This window comes from Dendrobates tinctorius, unplaced genomic scaffold (genome assembly GCF_039654945.1).
Source record: "Dendrobates tinctorius isolate UK_male_01 unplaced genomic scaffold, ASM3965494v1 ptg000211l, whole genome shotgun sequence".
Taxonomy (NCBI): domain Eukaryota; kingdom Metazoa; phylum Chordata; class Amphibia; order Anura; family Dendrobatidae; genus Dendrobates; species Dendrobates tinctorius.
The window spans coordinates 30,248,139-30,262,592 of record NW_027361878.1 but is presented as its reverse complement, the minus strand read 5'-3'; the positions used below and the strand labels follow the sequence as shown (position 1 = coordinate 30,262,592).

The following is a 14,454-nucleotide window of genomic DNA, read 5'->3' as shown; positions in this document are numbered from 1 at the left end:
ATGTAACAAGGCCTACCATAAGTAACACACTACGCCACCATGGACTCAGATCCTGCAGTGCCAGATGTGTCCCACTGCTTAAGCCTGTACATGTCCGGGCCCGTCTGAAGTTTGCTAGAGAGCATTTGGATGATCCAGAGGAGTTTTGGGAGAATGTCCTATGGTCTGATGAAACCAAACTGGAACTGTTTGGTAGAAACACAACTTGTCGTGTTTGGAGGAAAAAGAATACTGAGTTGCATCCATCAAACACCATACCTACTGTAAAGCATGGTGGTGGAAACATCATGCTTTGGGGCTGTTTCTCTGCAAAGGGGCCAGGACGACTGATCCGGGTACATGAAAGAATGAATGGGGCCATGTATCGTGAGGCAATGAAGGAGTGGCTTCGTAAGAAGCATTTCAAGGTCCTGGAGTGGCCTAGCCAGTCTCCAGATCTCAACCCTATAGAAAACCTTTGGAGGAAGTTGAAAGTCCGTGTTGCCAAGCGAAAAGCCAAAAACATCACTGCTCTAGAGGAGATCTGCATGGAGGAATGGGCCAACATACCAACAACAGTGTGTGGCAACCTTGTGAAGACTTACAGAAAACGTTTGACCTCTGTCATTGCCAACAAAGGATATATCACAAAGTATTGAGATGAAATTTTGTTTCTGACCAAATACTTATTTTCCACCATAATATGCAAATAAAATGAAAAAAAAAACAGACAATGTGATTTTCTGGATTTTTTTTTCTCAGTTTGTCTCCCATAGTTGAGGTCTACCTATGATGTAAATTACAGACGCCTCTCATCTTTTTAAGTGGTGGAACTTGCACTATTGCTGACTGACTAAATACTTTTTTGCCCCACTGTATATTATGTTCATTCCCCACCTTTCAAGCTCAGGGAATACAATATACACCTGTTTATATGGGATCTGTGTTTATTATTATTATTATTATTATTATGCATTTATATAGCGCCATTTATTCCATGGCGCTTTACATGTGAAAAGGGGAAATATAGACAAGTATAAACTTGTGTAAGACAAGGGACACACTAGTACATAAGGAGAGGGGACCCTGCTCGCGAGGGCTCACAGTCTTCAGGGATGGGTGAGGATACAGTAGGAGAGGGTAGAGCAGGTCGTGCGATGGTTCAGCAGACCGAGGATCATTGCAGGCTGTAGGCTTGTCGGAACAGGTGGGTCTTCAGGTTCTTCTTGAAGGTTTTCGTTGATTGTGAGAGTCTGATGTGTTGCGGCAGGGAGTTCCAGAGTATGGGGGAAGCATGGGAGAAGTCTTGTATGCGGTTGTGGGAAGAAGAGATAAGGGGGGAGTAGAGAAGGAGATCTTGAAATGATCGAAGGTTGCGTGCGGGTAGGTACCTAGAGACCATGTCACAGATGTATGGAGGAGACAGGTTGTGGATGGCTTTGTATGTCATGGTTAGGGTTTTGAATTGGAGCCTCTGGGCAATATGAAATCAGTGAAGGGCCTGGCGTAGGGGGGAGGCTGGGAAATAGCAGGGAGACAGGTGGATTAGTTGGGCAGCAGAGTGTAGGATGGACTGGAGCGCAGCCAGTGTGCTAGAGGGAAGGCCAGAGAGTAGGAGGTTGCAGTAGTCGAGGCAGGAGATAAGAGCATGCACTAGTGTTTTTGTGGTTTCGTGGTTGAGGAATGAGCGGATCTGGGAAATATTTTTGAGTTTGAGGCGGCAGGAGGAGACGAGGGCTTGGATATGTGGTTTGAAAGAGAGCGCAGAGTCGAGGATAACCCCGAGGCACCGAGCGTGCGGGACTGGGGAAAGAGAGCAGCCGTTGACATTGATGGATAGGTCTGGTGGAGGGGTAGAGTGAGATGGGGGAAAGATGATGAATTCTGTTTTGTCCATGTTCAGTTTGAGAAAGCGAGCAGAGAAGAAGGCTGAGATAGCAGACAGACATTGTGGCATTTCAGTCAGTAAGGAGGCGAGGTCAGGTCCAGATAGGTAGATCTGCGTGTCATCGGCATAGAGGTGATACTGCAAACCGTGGGATTCTATAGCTGTCCCAAGCCGAAGGTATAGATGGAGAATAGTAGGGGTCCTAGGACAGAGCCTTGGGGAACACCGACAGACAGGGGGTGAGGTGAGGAGGTGGTGTGTGAGAGGGAGACACTAAATGTTCGGTCTGTTAGGTATGATGAGATCCAGGATAGGGCCAGGTCTGTGATGCCAAGAGATGAGAGAGTCTGTAGCAGGAGGGAATGGTCTACGGTGTCGAAGGCAGAGGACAGGTCCAGGAGAAGGAGGACAGAGTAGTGTCGCTTGCTCTTGGCGGTTAGTAAGTCGTTAGTGACTTTAGTTAGGGCAGTTTCAGTTGAGTGACGTGGTCGGAAGCCAGAATGTAACCGGTCAAAGAGGGAACAGGAGAAGAGGTGGGAGGACAGTTCAAGATATACAGTGGGGCAAAAAAGTATTTAGTCAGTCAGCAATAGTGCAAGTTCCACCACTTAAAAAGATGAGAGGCGTCTGTAATTTACATCATAGGTAGACCTCAACTATGGGAGACAAACTGAGAAAAAAAAATCCAGAAAATCACATTGTCTGTTTTTTTTCATTTTATTTGCATATTATGGTGGAAAATAAGTATTTGGTCAGAAACAAAATTTCATCTCAATACTTTGTGATATATCCTTTGTTGGCAATGACAGAGGTCAAACGTTTTCTGTAAGTCTTCACAAGGTTGCCACACACTGTTGTTGGTATGTTGGCCCATTCCTACATGCAGATCTCCTCTAGAGCAGTGATGTTTTTGGCTTTTCGCTTGGCAACACGGACTTTCAACTCCCTCCAAAGGTTTTCTATAGGGTTGAGATCTGGGGACTGGCTAGGCCACTCCAGGACCTTGAAATGCTTCTTACGAAGCCACTCCGTCGTTGCCCTGGCGGTGTGCTTTGGATCATTGTCATGTTGAAAGACCCAGCCACGTTTCATCTGCAATGCCCTTGCTGATGGAAGGAGGTTTGCACTCAAAATCTCACGATACATGGCCCCATTCATTCTTTCATGTACCCGGATCAGTCGTCCTGGCCCCTTTGCAGAGAAACAGCCCCAAAGCATGATGTTTCCACCACCATGCTTTACAGTAGGTATGGTGTTTGATGGATGCAACTCAGTATTCTTTTTCCTCCAAACACGACAAGTTGTGTTTCTACCAAACAGTTCCAGTTTGGTTTCATCAGACCATAGGACATTCTCCCAAAACTCCTCTGGATCATCCAAATGCTCTCTAGCAAACTTCAGACGGGCCCGGACATGTACAGGCTTAAGCAGTGGGACACGTCTGGCACTGCAGGATCTGAGTCCATGGTGGCGTAGTGTGTTACTTATGGTAGGCCTTGTTACATTGGTCCCAGCTCTCTGCAGTTCATTCACTTGGTCCCCCCGCGTGGTTCTGGGATTTTTGCTCACCGTTCTTGTGATCATTCTGACCCCACGGGGTGGGATTTTGCGTGGAGCACCAGATCGAGGGAGATTATCAGTGGTCTTGTATGTCTTCCATTTTCTAATTATTGCTCCCACAGTTGATTTCTTCACTCCAAGCTGGTTGGCTATTGCAGATTCAGTCTTCCCAGCCTGGTGCAGGACTACAATTTTGTTTCTGGTGTCCTTTGACAGCTCTTTGGTCTTCACCATAGTGGAGTTTGGAGTCAGACTGTTTGAGGGTGTGCACAGGTGTCTTTTTATACTGATAACAAGTTTAAACAGGTGCCATTACTACAGGTAATGAGTGGAGGAAAGAGGAGACTCTTAAAGAAGAAGTTACAGGTCTGTGAGAGCCAGAAATCTTGTTTGCTTGTTTCTGACCAAATACTTATTTTCCACCATAATATGCAAATAAAATGAAAAAAAACCAGACAATGTGATTTTCTGGATTTTTTTTTCTCAGTTTGTCTCCCATAGTTGAGGTCTACCTATGATGTAAATTACAGACGCCTCTCATCTTTTTAAGTGGTGGAACTTGCACTATTGCTGACTGACTAAATACTTTTTTGCCCCACTGTACATGCTGTTCCAGTAGTTTTGAGGCGTAAGGAAGAAGAGATATCGGGCGATAGTTAGACACAGAGGATGGGTCAAGGGAGGGCTTTTTGAGGATGGGTGTGATTGAGGCATGTTTGAAGGATGAGGGAAAGACACCATTTGTAAGTGAAAGGTTGAAAAGGTGTGTTAGAGATGGGATGAGGACTGTGGCCAAGTTGGGGATGAGGTGAGACGGGAGTGGGTCGAGGGCACAAGTGGTGAGGTGTGATCTTGACAGAAGGGTGGAGAGCTGATCTTCTGTCATGGTAGAGAAGCTGGCTTTTGCAGAACAGGGCTGAGCGGCTAAGAGGGGCATTGGGGGCTGCGGGCCAAAGTTTTGTCTGATCGTGTCAATCTTCTGCTTAAAGAAGGAGGCAAAGTCTTCAGCAGAAATGAGAGGAGGGGGAGGAGGTGCTGTGGGACGGAGTAGAGAATTGAACACGCAGCGGCGCGTTCTCCCGGGGAACCTACGGAGAGGCCGGGAGCGCGCACCGGAGGTGAGGCGCAACCTGGAAGTAGAGTTTGCGACACCCGGGAAGCAGCAGCTGGGAGCGCGCACATGAACAAGCGCGGTACGGCCACATGACAGTGAGCGCGCATCGGACACAGTCCGGGTGCACGCAGGCACAATTTTCAAGCTGGCATAAGGAACGCGCACTGAAGGTGCTCCAGAAGCAGAAGTGCAGCAGCCTCAGGACAGTATGTCGGCAGCAAGTGCCGGGGGTGCGCGCAAATATCCCCAGGCCGGGTAATATTATGGGGTGTCTACTGTGGCTTAGCGGAATGAGAGGCTAACCTTAAAGCACATGCTAAAGTGTTCGAATACATGGCACTACTGGCGCTAGATAATACAGCACGCACCGGATGTGGTTGCCGGGTGCACGCATAGACCAGTGCACATGCATAGGGGTACATCCAGGAAGCGCAAGCAGGCCTCCGGCCATTCTAGCCAGAGTGTTAGTGCATTCATCAGGTGGCGGACGCTAAGCAGCTTGAGCCTAGGCCGGCACCCAAATGGGAGACCAGCCCGCAATCGCAGGTCACGGGTCATGCATTCAAAAAAAAAAAGTGCTGACAGGGGTCACCAACCATTCTAGGTTGAATGTGACTGTTCTCATCTGAAAGCGGCAGCAGCTAACTTGTTAAGATTGAGAGCTTTTTCGCCAGAGCACTTACAGGCGCGCCAGGAGGTGCAGGAGTGGCAGTCTCGCTCAGATGAGAGGAGCCAGACACGCCATATAGTGGAAACCGCTCGGACAGCGTACGGGAGGATCAGCATGATGTTAAAAAGGAGGGTCTACAGTTCCAATGGGAGACATGTGTACAGACCAGTCAGCCTCCAGATCCGGTACCCGTCCTGTGAAGCGTCCGACTGGTGAGTGAGCTTCGAGAAAGTCCAGTACGATAATGTCTGTTTTCTTTCTCTCTCTCTTGTCTCCTCTCTCCCCTCTTTTTACATACATTGGTGTGGTAGAGCATTGAAGGTCCCTAAAAAAGGGGTAAATCTAAAGCTAGGAATATTCCTTATACAAAAAAGTCCCTTAGAAATAAGAGGTGGTGTCAGGCCTGTATTGATAATACAGTAGCGGAGAAGACACCCTTTTTGCTGAGAGCCAGAGATCCCTGTTCCAGTCAGGACTTCATAGGGATCAGAGGAGGACTCAGCTAAATCTTGTTACTGAGAAAGTAGCGTTCCTAGTAGAAGATACAGTACGGACAAGCTTATTAAAGCAGTCCGGCCTACCATGGGGCTGGTAGATACGAAAATCACATAACTTATGTTCGACAGCTTGTTATAAGGAAAATGTAGAGCCTTCCCTCTTTACTAACAGTGGCAAGGACTCATTAAAAGGGAATGGGAAAAACCAGAGAGGTAGTCCCAGAGAATCAATTCCCTGAAAAGGAAATATCCGCTTGAGGAAGAAACATCCTCATCCTGGGTCACTGGTTTTTGTGACGTAGCAGCGATATTGCTAGCGATATCGCTATGTGTGATACTTACCTCCGACCGCTCCCCCGCTGGTTATCGCTGATCGTGCGAGAACGTCCTGGACTGTTTCTCATGGTCAGCTTCCTGCTGGGCTTCCTGTGGCGCCGACGAGCGATGCGTGGACGCGGGCGGGAGGACGTCAGGATCGCCTCGTCTGACAGCTAAGTAACGACCCCGACCGCTGCTATGTCGCTGGTGAGATCTGCCTGTGTGGCAGCTCACTAGCGACCACTTAGCGATGCACCAGCAATCCTGACCGCGTCATATCGCTGGTCGGGATCGCTGGTGCATCGCTAAGTGTGACAGTACCTTTAGGCCGGCCATCGCTGCCACTGGTGTGGTTAGATTCCTTAAGATATGGGTTAATAACCGGGAGGATCAGCTAGAGCAAAGAGCCCCCAGGGAGACTATTCTAGAGGCAATACCGGCCATAAGAGCAGCGGCAGTATTCCTAGTTGAGACTTCAGCAGGATTCAGCAAGGCTATACAGCAAATTCGCAGCTTTGGCTAATATAGGACGCCGTGCAGGATGGCTTAAATGCTGGCCGGGGGACATACAGACAAAGATATAACTGCGCTTTACTGTGTGACAAAAATTTCCTGTTTTGGTCAGACATTGGATGACGTATTAGGAAAAACCGACAACAAAAAAGAATTTTCCCAGAAAGCAGCCATGTCAGGCTTTTTTCGGCGCTCCTGTTGAAAGGGCCGGAAATCCAAGAGATGGCAATATAAGGATCAAGACAGAAACAACTCTGACTAGCGATCCAAAGGTGGGAGAGACTTCTACTTTAGCAAGCCCTCCAAAGACACCAAAAAACCCTTCCAGTGACAGGCCTTCTCAGGTGCACTTCCTCCCAGCTTGGGAGCGGATCTCATCCAGCACCTCGATCTGACAAATTTTGGGTCAGGTCTGGTATTAAGGTTCCACCATTGGCCTCCACTAGGATAGACACATCAAGAAAAAAAGATGATCAGAAGGCCAATATTCTCGTAAAAAATAAAATTTTTATTAGAGTACAATAGACTCCAATACCGACATGGTCCTTCACAGAGCCATTTTTGGCCCTTTTTTTCGGTTCCAGTTTGTATTTTTTTGAGGTTCAACTGCCCCCCCAGCGTCAGTGCAAGGCCAGCAGGCACTGTATGTGTGTATATAGATCATTGCATACATCAAGAGGGTCCATTCCCTTCCTGTGTTCTGGTGCTGCTGATACTTGTGGGATATATTAGCCGTATATAGGTAGCCCCAGGTGTAATTGGAATACAGGCCACACATGTTTTGGTGTGGTATCTCCGTGGTAGCTCATATCTGTGCATGCTCAAAGTTTGGCCAGTTTACGTCTGTTTTCTTTTTTTTGCCTGGCTGTCACTTTTGGTTAAATACAGCACTAGTTAGCCCAAAAATTAAAAAAACAGGGCACACATTTGTCGTAGTGGTATCTCCATGCCAGCTCATATCTGTGTGTGCTCAAAGTCTTGCCAGTTTACGGCGGTTTTCTTTTTTTTTTCCTTGGTGAAACTGTACTTATATACAGCACTATGTTGCATTTTTAAAATAAAAACAGGGCCACATTTTACATTGGGGTCTATCTTTGACACACCTCATACATCCGTGTGCCAAAAACTGAGGCATTTTAGGCCTAAATTCCCTTTTATGGGCAGTCTGTCACTCTCGTTATATCCAGCAATCTGTTAGCACAGCACACGGCAAGGCGGAATTCCCTGGAGTGGACCCTCTGGGCCGTGGCACCGAGGGGCCCTGGACGAGCAACCAGGTGTGACCGACCCCTATACAGGGACTGTTTGGCGCAAGTCCAGAGACTCGAATGCCACGGCAGCCGGAACCAAGAGGGGCGGCTCGGAATGGATCACAGAGCGGTAGACGGGAAGAAGGACTGCGTAAGGACAGCTGGAACAGACACCGGTAGCCTAGAATAGAACAGGACAGCAGGTTGAGGCCCGTGCAGGCAGGGCTTGAGGCTGACGGCAGGTACGGACTCGGGTAGGCAGAGCTGGAACAGGTACGGAGACAGGACTGGAACTGGCACGGATACGGGACTGGAGCAGGTACGGACACAGGACTGGAGCAGGTACGGACACAGGACTTGGAGCAGGTACGGACACAGGACTTGGAGCAGGTACGGACACAAGACTTGGAGCAGTTACGGACACAGGACTTGGAGCAGGCACGGACACAGGATTGGGAGCAGGTACGGACACAGGACTTGGAGCAGGTACGGACACCGGACTTGGAGCAGGTACAGACACCGGACTTGGAGCAGGTACAGACACCGGACTTGGAGCAGGCACGGACACAGGATTGGGAACAGGGCTGGAAGCAAACACAGAGATTAGGCAGGGAGCCTGATACCAGGCGAGAACACAAGGCCTAAGGTGCTGCAAGAAACAACCACGGTCAGGCGCCTCCACTAGGGGAGGGCGGCCTGATATGGCTGCCGCTGTGCTCTCATTGGTCCGGCGGCGCAATCGGGGCAGGGCACCGCCGGAGACCAGCTCAGCTGTGAAGAGCCGGCCGCGGCCTACAGCGCATGCGCGAGGCCCGCTGTGACGTCACCAGCCGCGGGCCGGACGGAGAGAGACGCCGACGGCGGGGCTGGAGGGAGCGCGGCTGCCGGGCGAGGTAAGTATAGCTGCGCGCACGGGGACGCCGGCCTGGGAGCGTGACAGGGGGATCGTGGGCCATGATGGCAAGACCGGGGGCCGTGACACAATCTTTTTCATCCACCAAAAAACAAAGAAACATATTTTACAATGTGGCATATCTGTAACATAGTAACATAGTTATTAAGGTTGAAGGAAGACTTTAAGTCCATATAGTTCAACCCATATCCTATCCTAACCTGCCCTAACATGTTGATCCAGAGGAAGGCAAAAAAAAACCTATGTGGCAAACAGTAAGCTTCACATTGGGGAAAAAAATTCTTCCCGACTCCACATACGGCAAACAGACTAGCTCCCTGGATCAACGCAATATTAAGGAAACTAGTGTATATACCCTGTAATATTATACTTTTCAAGAAAGGCTTCCAGTCCCTTCTTAAATTTTAGTAGGGAGTCACTCATTGCATCATCATATGGCAGAGAGTTCCATAGTCTCACTGCTCTTACATAAATAATCTGCGTCTGTGAGTATGCTTAAACCTTCTTTCCTCCAGACGTAGAGGGTGCCCCCTTGTCCCCGTCACAGGTCTAAAAGTAAAAAGATCATTAGAAAGGTCTTTGACTGTCCCCTCATATATTTATACATTGTAATAAGATCACCTCTAAGCCTTCGATTCTCCAAACTAAATAACCCCAAGTGTAATAACCTGTCTTGGTAATGCAGACCCCCCAGTTTTATTATTATTATTATTATTTATTATTATTATAGCGCCATTTATTCCATGGCGCTTTACATGTGAGGAGGGGTATACATAGTACATACAAGTACAGTAATCTTAAACAATACAAGTCACGACTGGTACAGGATGAGAGAGGACCCTGCACGTGAGGGCTCACAATCTACAACGGGATGGGTGAGGATACAGTAGGCGAGGGTAGAGCTGGTCGTGCAGCGGTTTGGTGGATCAGTGGTTACTGCAAGTTGTAGGCTTGTCTAATAAAGTTCCCTAATAAACTTGGTCACTCTTCTCTGCACCCACTCTAGGTCAGCTATGTCTTTCGTATACACCGGAGACCAGAACTGTACACAGTATTCTAAGTGTGGTCGCACTAGTGACTTATATAGAGGTAAAATTCTCTTCATGAGCATCTATGCATCTTTTAATGCATCCCATTATTTTAATTGCCTTTGCAGCAGCTGCCTGACACTGGCCACTAAATGTAAGTTTGTCGTCCACCCATACACCCAGGTCTTTTCAGTGACAGTTTTGCCCAGTGTTTTACAATTACACACATAATTATACATCTTGTTTGTCCTACCCAAGTGCATGACCTTACATTTATCCCCATTAAAGCTCATTTGCCATTTATCAGCCCAAGCTTCTAGTTTACATAAATCCTCCTGTAATATAAAATTGTCCTCCTCTGTATTGATTACCCTGCAGAGTTTAGTGTCATCTGAGAATATTAAAATTCTACTCTATATGCCCCCTACAAGGTCATTAATAAATGTTAAAAAGAAGCGAGCCCAATACTGACCCCTGTGGTACACCAATGCTAACCGTGACCCAGTCCGAGTGTGCTCCATTAATAACCTTGCATAGTTTAGTGTCATCTTAGAATATTAAAATTCTACTCTCTATGCCCCCTACAAGGTCATTAATAAATGTTAAAAAGAAGCGAGCCCAATACTGACCCCTGTGGTACACCAATGCTAACCATGACCCAGTCCGAGTGTGCTCAATTAAGAACCACCCTTTGTTTCCTAACCCTGAGCCAGCTCTTAACCCACTTACACATATTTTCCCCTATCCCAATTGTTCTCATTTTATGTATCAACCTTTTGTGTGGCACCGTATCAAAATCTTTTGAAAAGTCCATGTACACCACGTCCAACTGCATTTCCTTGGTCCAGTCCGGAACTTACCTCTTCATAGAAGCTTATCAGATTAGTCTGACAGGAACGGTCCCTTGTAAATCCATGTTGATATTGGGTCATGAGGTTATTCTTCCTAAGATACTCCAGTATAGTATCTCTTAGAAAAACCTCCAAGATTTTACTGTGACACGCCTCATACGTCCGTGTGATAAAAATTTGTGGATTTTAGGCCGGTACTCCATTGTTTGCCTGTCTGGTACTCAAGTTATATACAGCACTATGTTGCATTATTTTTAAAAAAAGGCCACATTTTACAGTGGGGTCTATCTCTGACACGCCTCATACATCCGTGTGCCAAAAATTGAGGCATCTTAGGCCAAAATTCCCTCTTTTGGGCAGTCTGTCACTCACGTTATATACACGCAGTGCCTGAGCTGACAAACATTTCCCCATGGGGGGGTAAATTTTTTTAAAATATACTATGGGCATCATAGTCGCCCTTGCCAAAAATTGGACTGCCTGTAGCAGCACAGAACATGCTAACCCTGGTGATCTAGTGGCAGAGAATGAGGAGACATTGATGAAGGCCTCATTAAAAACTAGGCCCAATGTAAAGGAGCGGGTCTCCTAGACTTGTAATGCCCATACACGCAGTGCATGGGCTGACAAACATTTCCCCGTGGGGGGTGTAAATTTTTAAAAAATATACTATGGGCATCATAGACACCCTTGCCAAAATTGGACTGCCTGTAGCAGCGCAGAACACGTTAACCCTGTTGATTTATTGTCGGAGAATGAGGAGACATAATGATAAATCATACTGGAATGAAACAAATAAATAAAAAGAAGGGGAATCCACCTATGAAGAAAATAACAAAAGGAAGGGGCGAACACAGGTTCATAGATATGAAGCCAGAATGTGTCCAACGAAATATGTTTTTCCATAGCAACAGCTCAGAGACAGGGATATAAATACAAATACTGTATAATATAATAGTATTTCAATATTTTTCTATTGTAGAGGTATACACTAGGTCCTAAGAGGATGGTCCAGAGATAGTACAACTGGAAAATATAGCAATAAATGGGAAGAATATACGTACATCTCATTTTTATGACAGTTCCCACTGGGGGAAGGAACTTTTTTTTTGTTTCAAATTAGTAATGGGCATCATAAAAACAACCTTGCACAAATATTGAGTGACTTTTGCATCACGGAATACGTTCACCCTGGTGTTCTACTGGTTGTGGAGGATGAGGATAAGGAGGAGGATAACACCAAACTGACCAAATCAGGAAGCAGATACCCATGTGTGGTTGTGAAAAAGTGCATGAGAATATACCTCCACAAAAAAAGACAATGTATTTGAGGTTATGTTTCGCTGTTTTCATTCGGTGGTGCACAGAAGTCTTGCCCAATCCAGCCCTTATTCATTTTTATAAGAGTCAGCCTGTCAACATTGTCAGTTGACAGGCGGATGCGCTTATCTGTTATAATTCCACCAGCGGCACTAAAAACCCGCTCTGACAGAACGCTATCAGCAGGGCAGGCCAGGACCTCCAAGGCGTAGAGAGACCGTTCATGCCACGTGTCCAGCTTGGATACCCAACATTTAAAAGGCACAGAGGAATCCCGGAGGACGTTTGTACGATCTGCAAGGTACTCCGTCAGCATGTTTCCAAACATCGCACTTCTTGTGCCGGCACAATATGAGGGTCTGAGAAAACTGTCCCAGTAATTGTCCATTGTTCCCCTGCCTGAGCTGGATTGTACTTCTGTCTCTCTCGCTTGGACTCCTTGGTTGTACAACAAACTCTGACGTCTGCTGCCAGCATTCTCACATGGGAATTTTTTCAGTAATTCCGCTCCAAGGGCCCTCTGGTGCAGCAACATTTTTGTACACCTCTCTCCCTCTGGAAGAAGAGATTGAAAGTTCTCCTTGTAGCGTGGGTCTAGAAGTGTCACCAACCAAAAATGAGTGTCACCGAAAATTTTGATAATGCAAGGGTCACGGGAAACACAGCGCAACATAAAGTCAGCCCAATGCGTCCCAGACTGCTAACAGGCAACACTTCCGTGTCGTCAACAAGGGGACGACTGACCATGCTGTCCTCTTCCTCTTTGTCCTTAGGCCTACAACACTTACAACGAACCTCAGTAAGATCATAGTACAAACATCATTGTAAATACCTTCTTTTAAATACACCCCTGTATTTTAAGCTCCCCCACCTCATTTTAGATTGTAAGTTGTCACGAGCAGGATTGTTTTGTTTGGGTTAAATTATTGTTATCGTTGTGTACATTGTAAGCTGTCACGAGCAGGGTAGTTTCATTTGGGTTTCATTATTGGATAATTGTTATCATTGTTATTTAGGACTGTTGTGTTTGAAACTGTTAAACTGTAAATATGTTTTCGCACTATAATAAATTTGAATATTAAAATTAGAACTCAGATAAGCAGGATGGAGACGATAATTATGGTGTCATTGACGCTCAACCGCTTGGTGGATTCCTCAAAGTTTTGGAGGATGGTACACATGTTAGACATCCATTTCCACACCTCAGATGTTATGTGTGAAGACAGAACCGAAACCCAATACCGACAACCTTGTTGATGCTGGTAGATTAGTCACCAATTGCCCTCTTCTGCTCACAAATCCTTTCCTACATCTGCAGTGTAGAGTTCCAAGGCCTGGGGACATCACACACCAGTCGGTGAGCCAGAAGCAGCAAGCGCTGCTGAATCATGGCAAGGGCAGATGAAGCTGTAGCTGACTTTCTAAAATAGGTATTTAGAGCGTTGTATTTTTACCAGCAGATCTGCCAGCTCCGTGTCACTTGTCACAAAACATTTTCCAATTTGGTTAAGCGCATGAGCCAGGCTTGGCACCTGTGTGAGCCTGCGTCGCCAAAGAGCAGCCACCAGGTTCGACCCATTGTCATATACAAACATGCCTGGCTGTGGGTTCACCTGTCTCATGGGTCCAGCTTAAGAGAAATCGGGTAAGACATCAAATATTTTTGTTGTGGACAACCAGCGCATAGGAGACTGAGTAGCGTGCTCCGTTCCTTAGAGCAGTGGCACTGCAAAGGACAGTTCCCATTGTCTCCCGCCACTAAAAGCGGTACTGCCATTTAACAAGGCGCCGTTTGGCCAGTAACCGCCAGAGAGTGAGGCGCCGTGCGCTCCTTGACCGTGGGTACAGCGCATGTGCGCAGTAGAGAGAGCCAGTTGATGCCACATGTTCAGCATGGATAACCAATAATTTGAAGGCACAGAGGAATGACAGAGGATGTTGGTACGGTCAGCAAGGTACTCCCTCAGCATTTTCAAAAACTTGCACTCCATGTGAGAGTCTCCTGCGCCTCAGGGACAGGGCGATGGGAGAGTCTGAGAAAACTCTTCCCAAAGTTTGCTAGTGTTCCACTGCCTTTGCTGGCTTGGAGTTGTGTCTCTCTCACCTATACTCCTTGCTTGGCCAACAAACTTTGACCTCTGCTGCCAACGTTTTCAGATGTGAATTTTTTTAATCATTCCGTAAGAAGGGCCCTCTGGTTCCTCCAACATTTTAGTACACCTGTCTGCCTCTGGATTAAGAAATATAAAGTTCTTCTTGTAGCGTGGGTCTAGAAGTGTCACCAATCAGTATTGCCCGTCACCCCAAATTTTGATAACGCGAGGGTGAATGGAAAGGCAGCGTAACAAACTCAACCATGCGCACAAAACTGCTAACAGTCAGTAATTCCATGTCCTAACCAAGAGGACAACTGACCATGCTCTCCTCCTTGTCCTCAGGACTCCAACACTTAGAACTACCCTCAGTAATATCATTGTACAAACATCATTGTAAATACCTTATTGTAAATACACCCCTGCATTTTTTATCTCACCCACCTCATTTTAGATTGTA

At 46.8% G+C, this 14,454-nt stretch overlaps 1 protein-coding gene across 2 annotated transcripts in view; it reads left to right on the top strand.

Moving 5' to 3' along the window:
- Window positions 1–14,454, top strand: part of LOC141058427 (acylphosphatase-2-like) — a 95,982-nt gene that overhangs the window by 22,123 nt on the left and 59,405 nt on the right. Inside the window, exon 1 of one of the 2 annotated variants that reach the window (XM_073554679.1) lies at window positions 3,990–9,791. The exons of the other annotated variant lie outside the window; for it this stretch is intronic. The gene's annotated coding sequence lies outside the window, so the exon portion shown is untranslated. Of the gene's footprint in view, window positions 1–3,989; window positions 9,792–14,454 lie in introns of those variants that run through there. 2 annotated transcript variants of the gene reach the window in all.